At 40.2% G+C, this 15,755-nt stretch overlaps 1 protein-coding gene and 1 non-coding gene across 5 annotated transcripts in view; both read right to left on the reverse strand.

The window, feature by feature from the left end:
- LOC142112083 (SLAM family member 5-like) overlaps positions 1-15,755 on the reverse strand; it is a 346,313-nt gene that overhangs the window by 211,814 nt on the left and 118,744 nt on the right. The window lies entirely within an intron of this gene.
- LOC142112118 (small nucleolar RNA SNORD50) lies at positions 12,060-12,131 on the reverse strand. The gene has a single exon (XR_012681166.1). It is a non-coding gene; the product is annotated as a small nucleolar RNA SNORD50 (small nucleolar RNA).

Raw genomic sequence — 15,755 nt, forward strand, 5'->3', positions numbered from 1 at the left:
CCATTGTTACAAATATTTGGAAATCCCGGCCAGCCCACTAAATGTATGGATGATGCGATACTGTGAATTATATAGGAATTATATGTGCTTATCCAATATGTGCAAAATAGTCAGACTTCAGTTCTGATACATATTTATATTATCATATTAAATATGTGTTTTAATAAATGATACAGGTGAACTCTTGTTCAGCCTGATTAATATCATTGATACAATAGTGTTTTTAGCCATCAATTATAATAAAACCATGCTCCATTATGTTTTATTGATGGTGGTTCCTAGAAACTGAGCTAAATTAGGGGCACATCAATAAACCCTTTATGGCGGATATGTTTCCAGGTAGCCGTGAATATATTGACATACTGCAAGCTCTGCAATGTTTGCCCCTAGATAATGTATCATAGCCAGAATAACCTATATCAGTCAGCAATCTACAAAAGGAGCAAATATCAGTGAAACTACCAGTAACTACCAGGGTAGAAAGAGTAGCTGTTGTTATAGATCATATTCTGTACATTTATCATTGCCTACAGCCGTCTTATTGTAAGTGAGATTCTTGTTATCACTGATAAAGCTTGTTGATAGTACTTCACCATGTAGATGAAGCTTTTCTTCTGAGTTTCCAAGCCGCGCATGCGCAGTACTCCACAAGACCCGCGAGTATTCAAGCTAAATACACCTTAGAGCGACAACGCCGACCATCATCCAACAAACCAACGACTAAACCACCGGTCACCAGCGGAACCCTTGGCAGCAACATCGGCTTACTCACCACCGCAACACATCGGGCGTTAATCTTCTGATATCAAGGTAATTGCACAACCACCCATGCACCAATTTGGGACCATCATCCACCATTCCCTGTGACCCCGGAGCAACAGTGCAAACAAGCACTACAGGCATTAAACTGGGTACACACTACAAGGTTTTTGTCCAATAATCGGCTCAGCCAACCGACATACGACCGCTCGTTCATAAGTCAGGTCAGTGTGTGTAGTGACACGATGGTCGAAAGTCTGCCCAAATGGACGATTGTCGCCTCATTTGGTTGGTCGTACCGTTAAATATTTTCGTTCCAATCTTGTTTACGTTGTGTAGTGTGTATAAGTTTACGTCCGATCCACAACAGTGAGTGCGAAATTACAGTCATTGCTCACGACAACATAGCTGTAAAAAGTTGCTAATGGGACGTCCGCTCTTCCCTTTATCATCCTAAACAAGTCTAGTGTGTATGCAGTCCATGGACCGAGCGATCGGAACATCGATCGGATGTAAAATCGATCGGCATAAAAAGTTGGTCAAAAATTCTGTAGTGTGTACCCAGCTTTACACTCCGATACCATTGTGTGGACTATTAAACTTGGTCCTCTTCCAACATCATTGTATCCCCAACCCTCTACCACACCATTCCCACCGCGCTCTTCCAACATTAGCTCCAATAACTATAATACCGCTTCCACTACTCATCAGCTTACATGCTCATATACTCTACCACATTTTCACACTATCCTATACATTGTTGATAAATGTACTAGAGCACCGAGTGAACCATCCTTATATAGATCATATTCGCCCACTCTCCTGGAAGGAACAACTGGGAGTCCCATGAATTCTGGGTAGGTCATTTTCGACATTCCTAAAGTGAGTAGAATGGGAGCTTCCATGACGTGATGTGTGGTGAATCGTGTCATTTTGGCCCCATCCCCGCGGGAAATTGGCTCTTTTTCACGTCATTACATCATGGGGCGGCCCAAAATGACATGGATCTCGTAGAGGGAAAGAGTAAAAAGTTGGCAAGTGTCCACCTTCAGCAGGTAGGTTAATGAAATGATACATCAAGACATATGAACTCCCACAATGCTAGTCTTGTTTCTCTGAATAATCTAAATTTGCATTTTGTGGTACAAAATTAATTTTGTAGCAATACAGCATTTATTTTGTAAGACAAATGGAACTTGTGGCAAACAATTATTACAGCGGTAGATGTAATAAAACCACAGCTTGAGATGGATTTACCGGAGAAAGTAAAGGCGATGGCAGACAGGCTTGGCCTGCCACTGGGCCCAAGAACCCAAAAGTAGGATCTTTGATAAATTTGGCCACCCACGTGGATGGCCAAATTGGACAAGGTCCAGCTGTTTAGCTCCAGGCCGAGTGGCCAGATTACTTTTACTATTACTGTGGCCTTTCGGAGCAGATGGAAGAAGACTACACACACAGACTTAAAACAGTTGTCTTAGGACCTTTTCCACCTAATTGATTGACACTACAGCAATCAAATTCAATAGGAATTCAATATCAAGATATCGCCAGCTTATTGGGGCTTCTGTCTTTTTCTATCGTCGTGCCTTTGCATACGTGTGCATAATTAAGTGCAGACTTCTTTTATGCACCTTAAAGTAGCGAAGACAGTAGTGGAAGGAAAGTGGGTTATAATACCTCTAAGATGGTGTACAGATCAGTGGCGCACACAGGGGGGTTTCTGAGTCTCCAGAAACCCCCCCCCCCTGCACTAACTAAGTGGCCACCATAGCGACACTGTCCTATACAGCAGCCGTGGCGCTGTCAAAGAAGCGTCCGCGGCAGTGCTGTATTGTATACAGCACTGCCGCGGCTGCTGTATAGGACAGCGCTGCCGAAACGGAGCAGCAGCTCTCTTGTGGGTTTTTTTTGGGGGTGGGGGGGAAACACGACCTGTTGTTAGCCCTTGAGGATTGGGTTTAGACACCTCTGGTTTAAACCATTAAGAGGTAAAATAAGCTATCAACATCAGAACTGACAATACACCAGTTGAAATAGCAAAAAGAAAATATAAACACGTACTATAATGCAAATTATCAGATATGGTTACAACTAATAGGGCAAATATGATACAATAATTAAAACTATACTATGTACCAGCAGCAGAATAATTGACACAATCCGGTACTGTGGGTATCAGACCCGCCGGTCTGCACCAAGGCATCGCCACAAAGAAGAAACCGAAGGAAACTTATTGATTAAATATTTACCATTTTCAATCATCTTCACTGTATGATTATCGAACCTGATTCATCTTCAACATCATTGAGTCTGTCTGGGATTACATGAAGAAACAGAAGGATCTGAACAAGCACTACATCCACAGAAGATCTGTGCTTAGTTCTCCAAGATGTCTGGAACAAACTCCCTGCCGAGTTTCTTCAAAAACTGTGTGCAAGTGTACCTAGAAGAATTGATGCATTGATGTTCTTTACACACACACACACACACACACACACATACACACACACACATATATATATATATATATATATATATATATATATATATATATATATTTTCATCCAAACAGCTTGACCTGGACTTCTGCATTCTCAAAGATTATAGTTCACTCTATAAAGTAGCTGCTGTATATGCAACCGTTATTCTTTAAATAATCTGTTTCAGTGACCATGTTTTTGTGAACACATACCGTACACTTTGAGGATAAAAGGTGGTCTGTATAATTGTTTATTTATCAGTGTGATAAAAGCAGTGTACTCTCCACTATCCTCCGTCCTTAGATGTGTGATAACTAATGTTGCTCCATTATTAAATATCTGAAGCCGGTTGGTAAATTGAGGAAAATACGTCTTCAAATTTTCATTTTCAAATTCCGCCACTTTAACAGTTCTTTCTTCGGTTGTGAATTGCCACATGGTGTCTTCTATGGGAAGCTGGATATCCAGGTAGTTGGACAATCGGACAGACTGGTTTAGAAGGCCAATCACTTGCCGAGGAGAATCTTCTCTGGCTGCAGGAAACAGGATAGAATAAATCAGAATATATATATATATATATATACTAAACATTTGGTTCAAATTATATTACTGTTTGTGAGCTAAGGCTGTCACGTGTCACAAGGAAGCAGCTCCTTTCCCCTGAAGCCAGATATGTTTAATGAAGATCTAATACAGATTATTTGAAATGACCAAGTTGACCTTTACTCTAAACAAGTAATTTAAGTTCAGCAAACTTGGGTATACCAAAAGATATGTTAGAAGCAGAGATATTACACAAGTACCATGTAACAGAGAGTATCAACTCACTACAGGAAGTGGTTTATGTGAGAAGCTGTGTCACGAACAGCACTCACCTGAGTCTGCGTGATGCATGTGTGACACAGGGTTAACCAAACAACAACCTCCTGGTCTGTCTAAAATGATTAAATCCTTCCCTATCTATGCCACACACTAGCTTTGCGGTACTAATTACCACCACCAAGGTTTTTTCGGACAAGAGCTGACACTCTTATTTAGGAAGCCTTCGGTTCTCCCTAGCATTAATCTAACACAATTTACTTTAATCAGAATTCACATAAACCACAAGGTTTGCACAGTTTCAATTAGGTAGCGTCTGGACCAAACTGTCGCGTGAATTCGTAAGAACACAGAGACTAGAACTTATTAAGTGTAATTTAATATGGAAAATACATCCACAATGCTTAAGATAAAAAGATAATAAAAGACATACAAATATAGTGCAATTGTTTCTTATAAAATAAAAAGGATAAAACACAGAATTGATACCTCACTTAGAATCAAGTTTCTGGTGCTGGGAGAAGCAGAAAAAATGGAACCTCTTCAATCAAATGACTCCCTCAGAGTGTACCATGAGTTACATTTTCAATACAGTTTTAAAACCAAGCTCCTTCAAAAACTGTGTGCAAGTGTACCTAGAAGAATTGATGCTGTTTTGAAGGCAAAGGGCGGTCACACAAAATACTGATTTGATTTAGATTTCTCTTCTATTCTGTTAGGAACCCCTCCAGCCGGCACAACACAACCCGGAATCTACTCTGCCAGTCAGGTGTTCACTGGAGCCCCTGATGGTGGGGACAGACTGGGCCGCAGACTGACAGAGGGTCGTGAAGTGCGTACCAGCTGGGGAGAACCCAGGCAAGAAGAGTCAGGTCCACGCAGAGGTCAAGGGCCGGCAGCAGACAACAGTATCGATGATAAAGCTGAGGTCAGGGGTCACAGGCAAATAGCAGAACGGGTAAACAGGCCAAAGATCAGGGTCACAGGAAACACGAGCGAAGTCCAATTCAAAGCCAAGGGTCATACATGGGGAGTCAAATAGAGATATCAGGATACAGGACAGGAACTAGCAGGTTAGCAGACTGGAACACAGGAGCTATAACCGGCAATGAGGCAGCGACCTCATTGCCCTAAATACCAGTGGCCACCAATCAGAGCCTAGCTCTGAATTAAACACAGCCCCCAGCATAATTAATAGGTTGCATTAATTAGCCCACAGGCTAGAGAATATGGTGAGCGCTGCGCCCGGCTTCCTCTCATTGCCGGGATGCAGCGCTGAAGCGTCTTCTCGTTGCCCCGGCAACGGCCGGGTCAGGGCCGGAAGTGACGTCCCGGTCGCCATAGCAACGGCCGGGACGCAGGTGAGTGAGTCGCGGCGGCTGGGCACCGCCGCGGCTCGTAACATATTCATTCACTTTGCATTTTGTTAATTGATAAAAATAAACGACTAACACTTCTATTTTTGAAAGCCTTCTTACATTGCAGTATTCTTTCCACACCTGCCTGAAAACTTTTGCACAGTACTGTAGCTGGTGCACATGATTTGGCTAAAAAATATGTACTTAAGATAATCCCAAAGCTTGAATCAGTCACATTTGGGTTGGCACACTCTTACTGTACATTGCCTATGCAAATCTGCCCCTTCGCTACCCCGTTCAAGATGAAGGCAACAGTAAGTGTCATTGAGACATGAATTGCGTGCAATTGCATTCATTGGTGTAAGGTCCGTTTCTGAGTATGTACAGAGCTATTTCACGCAAGATACGGCAAACAAAGGGATGTACGTCCGAAAATCAGGTCCATCATGTGCATGCACTGACCATAATTGGGACATATTTCACAAAGTGGGCATATTGGGCAAGCACTGTGGCTCAGTGGTTAGCACTTCTGCCTTACAGCACTGTGGTCATGAGTTCGATTCCCAACCATGACCTTATCTGTGTGGAGTTTGTATGTTCTCCCCGTGTTTGCGTGGGTTTCCTTCGGGTGCTCCGGTTACCTACCACATTCCAAACACATACTAGTAGGTTAATTGGCTGCTATCGAAGTGACCCTAGTCTCTGTGCGTGTGTGTGTTAGAGAATTTAGATTGTAAGCTCCTATGGGGCAGGGACTGATGTGAGATCTCTGTGCAGCGCTGCGGAATTAGTAGCACTATATAAATAGATGATGATGATGATGATGATATTAGTCACTATATCTGCTTTTATACCTACTGAGGCTTGAAAGTTCTATCTATCATATGCAAGTTGGGTTTACCGTATATCAACTGTACTTACCTATTTGTGCCTTGGGATTATACTTTATACTATTTACTCCATGTATTAGTTGAACTTTATCTGCCACAATGATTTTGTGTTAAGATTTACAACCAGTTGAGTGGAATATGGAATGACTCCAGGGGGGGTAATATTGACCCGCAGTTTTGTCATTAATGGGAAGAATGACAGAATCTTGGTATAATATATATTTAAGTGATGTGAACTGTACAGTTTAAGATATAGTTGCCTGGCAACCATTGAACACCATGTTAGCTATTACATTTTTAGCGATTTCAAAACAGAGATAATAGTTTTCTCATTTATTTTATGATGTTTCCCAGCCAATGTGGCGCTATTGAGTAATTACTTTCTTTAGTGATTCGTTTAAAGGTTAAAGTTTAACATCATAGACCAGAGTAAAAACATAATGGCCATAACCTCTGGAAGTTGGACATATTACTTTTTAAAATGTTCTTTGTTTTTATTTACTTTCATGCAGATATATCAGTATAACATCTTAAATTAGGTATTGATAGGTGGGGAACATAACTGGAATATAATCCTTTACTCAAATATCACAAAGCATTAAATTATTAATTTTCTATCCCAATTTTCCTCGCCTCTTCCTCCCCTGTTGTACATGGCTTCAATGTTACTCCATAGTAACCATCACTGGTCAACTGGGCGTACAAACTCACACCTCTGTTACGGTTTATGCACAGTGGCTCAGTGGTTAACACTTCTGCCTCACAGCACTGTTGTCATAAGTTGAATTCCCGACCATGGCCTTATCTGTGTGGAGTTTGTATGTTCTCCCCGTGTTTGCGTTGGTTTCCTCCGGGTGCTCCGGTTTCCTCCCACACTCCAAAAACATACTGGTAGGTAATTGGCTGCTATCAAATTGATCATATTCTCTGTGTGTATGAGTGTGTATGTTAGGGAATCTAGACTGTGAGCTCCAATGGGGCAGGGACTGATGTAAGTCAGTTTTCTGTAAAGCGCTGCGGAATTAATGGTGCTTTATAAATAGACGATGATGATGATAATTAGGGTGGTAATCATGACACTGCAGGATTTAAAACCTGAAAGACAGATGGACAGTTAAACCCTTTGTGACATCACATCCACAGCTGGTTCACAGAAACAGACTATTTATTTTGCTATAGAGTAACAGGGCTTGACAAACTTGTAAATGAAGCCGTGCACAACCGGGGACACTGGTTGGGTTGGGTAAGTGATAACTTGGAGCCAGACGGAAAACTATCCACCCTCTATCTATACATATATATATATATATATATATATATATATATACTCATAATGGTTAATGTTTTGTGTGTTTTAACAGTTACAAAGTTTAATATAATACATTTAAAAGTGTTGATTTTAACAGTGTTTGAAGCATATAGATCAGTGTAGGACCTGCATATAATGAGGTGCTCTTGACGCTGGGATGCAGGCCTAAATGTTTTGATCAAAATATGAACCAATACCTCATGTTTTCATTTTGCTAGATACACACAGATATGCAGTGTTAAGGATAAGCGCTGGCAATGACTGTCTTTTTCGTTTTGTATACTTATAGGGCATTTATATTGCCACACAGCTAGTATCATATAAAGTATGGGTGGGATTAACCGAGGGTGGGCATATTTCTTCTCTGGTTTTATTTAAAAGTGCTTTACCCTAACACTTATATTATAACCCTTCCCATATAGCAAATAAAAATGGTCACCCCAGAAACCTCCTGACACCTGATGTTGAACGTTGGCTCATGCTGGGCAGCACGGTGGCTCAGTGGTTAGCACTTCTTCCTCACAGCTCTGGGGTCATGAGTTCAATTCCCAACCATGGCCTTATCTGTGTGGAGTTTGTATGTTCTCCCAGTGTTTACGTGGGTTTCCTCCGGGTGCTCCGGTTTCCTCCCACACTCCAAAAACATACTAGAAGGATAATTGGCTGCTATCAAAATTGACCCTAGTCTCTACCTCTCTGTCTGTGTGTGTGTGTTAGGGATTTTAGACTGTAAGCTCCAATGGGGCAGGGACTGATGTGAATGAGTTCTCTGTACAGCGCTGCGGAATTAGTGGCGCTATATAAATAAATGGTAATGATAATGATACCGTAAAACAGTGGTTCCAGCAGGGGTTAGACAAACATAGACATTAACTCCTTTAACTTGCAATCCCGCACAGTAATATTACAGGTGTAAATACGTGTTATATTTAATCAGTTTAACACAACTATATGCAATCCATTAGTATTAGTATTATTCTATATTATTCAAATAATGTTCTAAATTGTCATGGTTCCCATATTCATTCCAGTTTATAAGTAAATAGTAAGTCTTGGTTTGATATTTTTGACAAGTTTTTGCCTGTTGAGTTTAACAAGCCTCCCACGGAAATATATGAATGGTGTATTGTTGTATTGTTTGTAGAGTATAAACTGCCAACGTTAATATATAAGGATATTGTATCTTTACAGTTGAACCTCAACTGTCATTCCATTGTTGTGTGATTAGTCAGTATTCATATACATTGTCCTTAAGTGCTCTAGAGTATTAGTTTAGTTTCACTTATAGGGGGTATACAGAAATTCAGAATATGCAGCATGTTAATGATATTACCATGGATTTGCCAATATCTGAGTTGTTTCCTCTCTCTGAATCATAGGGTGCTGTGAGAGCTTGAGCTTCTCAAAAATTTGGGCTGCCACTGACCGACCAATCGCAGGGCATTTTGCGGTCTTAATGGAGGAAGGGAGGGTAAAGGAAGCACCTCCCCCCCCCAAACAATCATCTTTAAAAGTTGTCTCCTATGCTCTGAACACACTTCAGCTTGTCAGTAACAGAGGACTCCCTAAGATCTCTATTTCCAACTGTTCTGTCTCCACAAGTATATCAACTAGATAACGCCACAGAAAGACCGTTTCCACAAAAAAAATATCTAGAAGTTAATCCATAGTTTTTATGTTGGATGGAGTGGCAGAAACATGCAGGCCTGGGATCCGGTGACTTAAAATTGTAGGCCGTTAGTGTATCGCACCCAAAAATGGAAGGGGGAATGGATGAGGCTTTTTTTGGGGGGGAAGGGGGAGGCGCGTGAGCGCTCCTGGTGCAACATAATTCAGTGGAGTAAGATGATGAGAAGAGAAAACAATAATGGGGATAAAGGATTGACAAGGACGATGCACGTTTCACTAGAGCACGGTGGCTTAGTGGTTAGCACTTCTGCCTTACAGCGCTGGGGTCATGAGTTCAATTCCCGATCATGGCCTTATCTGTGTGGAGTTTGTATGATCTCCCCGTGTTTGTGTGGGTTTCCTCCGGGTGCTCTGGTTTCCTCATACACTCCAAAAACATACTGGTTGGTTAATTGACTGCTTTCAAATGAACGCACAAAAAAGCAAAACAAACTATTGAATTAATGTTACCTGTTAATAATATAGGCATTAATGACAAAACAGTTAAAAAGCAAAAATCTTTTTTCTCCATGAAATACATTTATTAGTATGCTGTTAATGTCTATTGAACATAAGATACATTTTTACATTTGCCTCTGATTGCGAACACAAGTCATAGCATGCATATGCAACTGTCATCACTAGTGATCAGCACAGGAGCAAGAGATACGGCAGAAAAACAAGTAATTTTGAGACGCTCAGAACTGGATGCGGACGCGGCTATGGCTTGGCACGCCCCGGCTGTACACTGACTACGGGCAAATGCCCATGCCTTGATGTATCATGCCCACGGAATGTATCATCTTGTGTGAATGCATTGGAATAGCAGAATACTGCAAACTAAAAACAAACTTCAAGTTTGAATTTTGAGTGTGCACAAATGATGTTGAAAACTAGAAAAGGAGACCAATAGCGCTTTATATAACAATAAGCCAAAAAATCAATACAAAAGGCTATTCCAATGAATTATCATATGGCAGAAATCATTTGAGGATGCTGAGAGTGGTTTAAAATTGTAAAATGTTATATTAAATATCATCATATACAAAACAGAACTAAAAAGCACACATTTATACAAATCAGATATAATAATAAATATAAAAATATAAAAATAAAAAACTAAAAGAGACCGGTCTCAATATGTCTGAAGCCCGAATACTATGCACCCTTTGGATTGAAAGGCAGATCCGTTGTTTTAGAATAGTTACATATGGGCTATGTACAATGTACTTTACAAAGGCTTCTACATTATACATAGGCGCATACTTACATTACACCATTAATAGCACCGATAATCCGGTCGCCATGGTGACTGACGTCATGAAGAGCAGCCGGCTTCTTACTTCTGCGTCATTGCTTCAAGTCGCTTTCAACAGTTGTTGGAATTGGGGATCGGCGCTAGGGAGCCCTTCGGAATCATCAGGTCGTGGTAAGTCGAGGTATTCGGCATCAATACACCGTACCCCACCCTCTCGGCAATATATATAAAAGACAGGACTGGACAAAAAATGAAGATAGATCGTAATGAAGAGACAGAAACACAAAGTGTGGTCCTGGGTTTAACCCCCAGTAGAGTCTTATATAGGGCTTCCAGAATCCAGAAACAAAGACAATGACGGCATGACAGGGTGTATTCTTATAATTACTGTTAACCTTTGTGGATTAGGAGACTGATTGAACCAAAAAATGCTATTTCAATTAAACATGTTCAGCACTGAAAACCCAGGGTGGCCCGAGAAGGCTGTGATACAATGGGCTGCAAGTGACCATGTATCACCAAAGTGATTCGTTGACACTACAGGCAATTTATTAAAATAAGTGCTAATTATAGGTTTGTGTCTATCAAATTTTTGCCCACTGGCACATATGATAGACAGGAGCACATCAATCTGTTCTTGCCCTAAGCCTACCAATAGGGCAGCTCCTCTCATGAAGTGGACTAAGAGTCTGTGATCATATGGGCAACAAGTTCTTACCATACCTACTGCTCCACCAACATGCCTCTTGCCACCTCCCCAGACACTCTAGCCAATTGCTGCAGAAGCCAGTGGTGGGACTGACATTGTAAGTAAATGGGAGGCACAACGTCCCTTCCTATCAATGTCTTAAAATGGTCCTGACGTCAGGAAGTTACAGTATAGGCACACACCTTTAAATTAGGGGTGTGCACCGGCCACTTTTCGTGTTTTTAGGTTTTGGGTTCTGATTTAGCTTGAGGTTTTGGGTTCTGATTGGTTTTGCCAAAACACCCCACTCAAGGTTTTGGTTCTGATTTAGGGTTTTGGGTTCTGATTTTTTTTTAAAAAAAGCATAAAAAGTGCTAAAATCCATTTTTTTTATTTTTTTTTTCACTCCTACACTATTATTAACCTCAATAACATTCATTTCCACTAATTTCCACTCTATTCTGAACATCTCACAATATTGTTTTTAGGCCAAAAGGTTGCACCAAGGTAGCTGGATGACTAAGCTAAGCGACACAAGTGGGAGGCACAAACACTTAGCCCAACACGTGGCAGGATCAGTGGACTTAAACAGCAGTACCACTGGACTTTTACGGCAGGATCAGTGCCTTGCTTGCAGTCTCCTAGGTAACGCAAATAATCTGTACAAATATGCACACAGGGGCATGGCCAGTAAAATATGGAACACATACTTTATGGATAAACAATGTCACTACACTTCATGCCAAGAAGCTAACCAAATAGTTTTCTCCATACAAGATACTCCCAACTATTCTCTGAAATACCTAGCTTTCATCACCACGTAAATGAACTCAGCAGTCAGATCCATAATAAAGTGTGTCATCACACAAGTCCGGTTCGGGATAGACTCATCACAGTTCAGGTAAATTTAAGTTTGACATTTGCTATAAAACAAACACACAAATAGTCAATTAGTATGCTTTTGGACATTGGGAGGAAACCAGAGCACCCAAAGAAAACCCTCACAACTCATTAGGAGAACATACAAACTCCACATAGATATTGCCAGGGTTGGAATCTCAAACCCATATGACCCCAGCACTGTGAGGAAGCAATGCTAACTACTGTGCCACTGTGCTGTCAAATTTTTTACAAATTGTTTAGGAATGTTTATAGAGTCGCAGTTGAGTAAAAAGTAATAGAAAGACTGTAAACTGTTTTGGGTTTGGGTTTTGACATGCACCAAAAAATAGAAAATTGAGGTACAAACACTAATATGAATATTTACAAAGAAGATAAGTTTTTCTTTAATTATTTTATACTATGAAACAGTCCCAGTTTTCTGCACCATAAATGGAAATGGCCAAGTGGAAAAGCATTGGGGTTGCCTTAAAACCTAACTCTCATGACAGCTGCTTCTGTTTGACTCATTTATGGGTGGAATTGGGACAGAATTTAAAGATAATGTGAACAGAAAAAATACATTATTTATGGAATATGTATCATTATACTATAAAGCCTAAATGAGTTTTATTTTCAAATGAAACACATTTCACACCACTACGGTTGTCACCTTTAATTCATTTGTAATGATCATTCTGCAACTTTTTCTTAAACAGGACCTGTGATTTCTCAGCTAAAGGCATCTTTACATAACGTCTTGTGTGTTATGTTTTTCCTGAAAAAAACAAGGTATCGCAATACGCTAGGAGAGTGCAGGTAATATCTCGGCAAGCTATATGCAAATGCCGAATGTTGGCTGTAAATACTGACTCATTCTCGCCCCCAGGTAACTTTCTTCCACAGCTCCACTAAAAAATCCAACCTCCCGGTGGGATTTGGAGTCTCAGCCTCGCTTTCACTGATTCTCCCCGCCGGAAATACCCGAACAGTGCTCGGATCGCCCTCGGATCCGCACTGTTCGGGTGGGCTCGGATTGCGATAATCCGAGCCCGCTCATCTCTGCTTTAAATACACCCTTTATTTATGTGTTTATAAACACTTGCATGCCCATGAGAATACTTATTGGGCACAAAATATAGTAAAACACAACTTATTGCCCTCAATGGGGGCAGGGACTGATGTGAATGAGTTCTCTGTACAGTGCTGCGGAATCAGTGGCGCTATATAAATAGATGATGAACTGAGCACAAAAGAAAAAAGCAAGTTGCATACAGAAATGCAATTTTCAATGTGTTCTGCCATCTACTGGTCAAAAAATAAATTGACCTTTTCATTATCTCGCTAGTGTAGTTTAGATTATATTGTCATCTAGTGGACGAACATCAAAACTTTTTTTGTACTTTGTCTTCTTTGTGCAGTAAGTCATGTCACAAGAAATTATAGTAATTAAATTTAAGGAGTATACATATTAATGTGTAAATGCTTTGCTGGGTGTGTATGAATTTATCTTTCCATATCAAACAGAAGGATAGGTAAATCTAATCAAATCGAATTAATTTATTATTCAAACTTGTGTCAATTGTTAATATTAATAATACATTTAAAACTGTTTCTTACAGTAAACAATAACTTACATTGCGAATATTTATATTACTTCAGTAGTGCATGTTATGTGTTTACTTTTTTAATCTGGATGGTTTTTCTTATGTTGTTGAGCAATCTTTACTTGTACTTATGTACTTATATACTACCATAGTGTAGTATATAAAGAATTCAGTGTGTGTATATAAAGAGTACACTGTCTTGACCTGCCCCTTAGATTGGGCAGAACAGTCACCAAATATCGGGATTGTCCCAATAGAATCAGAACATTTGACAGACTGTCCTACCTGTTCTTGCAACTTTCACCACCTGTGGCTGCTGGTTTCTTTAGTTGCAGCTTGTCTGGATACTGGAATGTTGGGGGCTCTATTTGGAAAAACAACTTTGCTCATGCACAGATTGGTAGGAGTGAGGGCCTTATAAATGCAGCAGTGAGATCTCTTTATTTCTAGTTGACTTCTCCTTCAGCAAAGTGCTGATTGCAGTAAGTGAAAAGGAATGTGCAGTCAATGTTGTCAGGGCACTGCCACCTGTGGTATGAAACTGGTATTGCAGTGGATCCACACAAGTTGGCTATTTGCCTTCCTATTGAAATGTGTTTTTTACAGTTATCTCCCCCTAGGATAGAGAGCTGTCATTGGTGTTTGAGGATTGAGGAAAACTGTGACTTATTCACTCTCCAAGGGTTTCAATAAACTAATCTTCCAAATAGCAGTGGGTGGGGATGATTAAAAATGCAGTGTAACATTTTGAAAGCTATATTGATCCCTTTCTCAACAGAGCTCAAACTGTGACGTGCTCATCCAGCTGCACCATTTTAGGAGTAAACGGAGATACCAACAACACTGCCATACCAATGAATTAATAATGTGTCTATTGGAGAGCACTAGACAAGGAGAATATTAAGGCACTTAGATCAAGTGCAGTTTTTTATTAAATAGAAATAAATTACATTTACACTGGCGAAGTATAAAAAAAACAAAAAAACAATCAGAGTAGAGCCTGAACCAGGTTGTACAGGGTCTGTGTTCCTGCTACCCTGCTTCCTGCTCCTTTCGGCATAAACACTGACTTCTAAAAAGTATCAATTAATTAAATTATGCATTAGAAAAAAACCATATAAAATATATCTTATGCATACAATTATACATTTTAAAAAACTTGAGAAAGGACAATCCAGATAGATAAAAATGAATTTATATAAAATACTGAACACCCACAAAAGTATAACAAAGTCAAGAGTTAATATTACTGAGGCTGTTAGTTATAGTGAGCCAGCCAATCAGTAAGGGTTTGGGGGAATGGCCTGAGCTGGGGAGGTTTTAAAAGGATGGGCATAGGCTGGTTTCTCTCTCCTGCCACTGGAAATGTTCCCATCCACTCTGTCCCTTAATGTGATCATCATGTTGAATTGTATTTAATCGTTGGTCTTCTTTCAGAAGGCTCTTGGTGGCGGAAGAGCATGCCAATCAGAAGCCACAGATGACACATTTGGTTGGCGGTGAAGCGAAGAGAGGGGGGCTCCACTGCCTGGAAGTGTCAGAGTATAGTTTTGGTTGCCAAATTTTGGTGTTGGAATGGCTGGTGGCTTATTGGCCGTGCATTTTATTTGCCACCACTTTAATTTATTTTCAATAAAATTTGGTGACCTTACGTCTCCAAACAAGTGTCACGTGTCTGTATTTATTTGTTAAGATAACTCTTGATAGGGAATTAAAACCATGTTGAATAAAAATCCAAAACCTTTTTATTCAACAATGTGTACATAACAAATCCTAGGTGAGTCACTGGGACACTTGGCCTAGCCGGTGTGTATTCCCAATGAGTACCTATGACATGTACAAAGTGTCAGGATTCCCAATATAAAGACCACTGAGAGAGCATAATGGAACAAAGTTGTTTTTATTTAATACCTGTTACCCAGGTTTCGGGATGCAATGAATGGAAAAGCGGTAAGTGCAAGTCAGCAGGGTATGACAGTAATAACAAAGAAAACACAGTAAGCCACAGATGCAGATAATGGACAATAATATAGTTCA

The sequence above is a fragment of the Mixophyes fleayi genome (genome assembly GCF_038048845.1).
Source record: "Mixophyes fleayi isolate aMixFle1 chromosome 12 unlocalized genomic scaffold, aMixFle1.hap1 SUPER_12_unloc_2, whole genome shotgun sequence".
NCBI lineage: Eukaryota > Metazoa > Chordata > Amphibia > Anura > Limnodynastidae > Mixophyes > Mixophyes fleayi.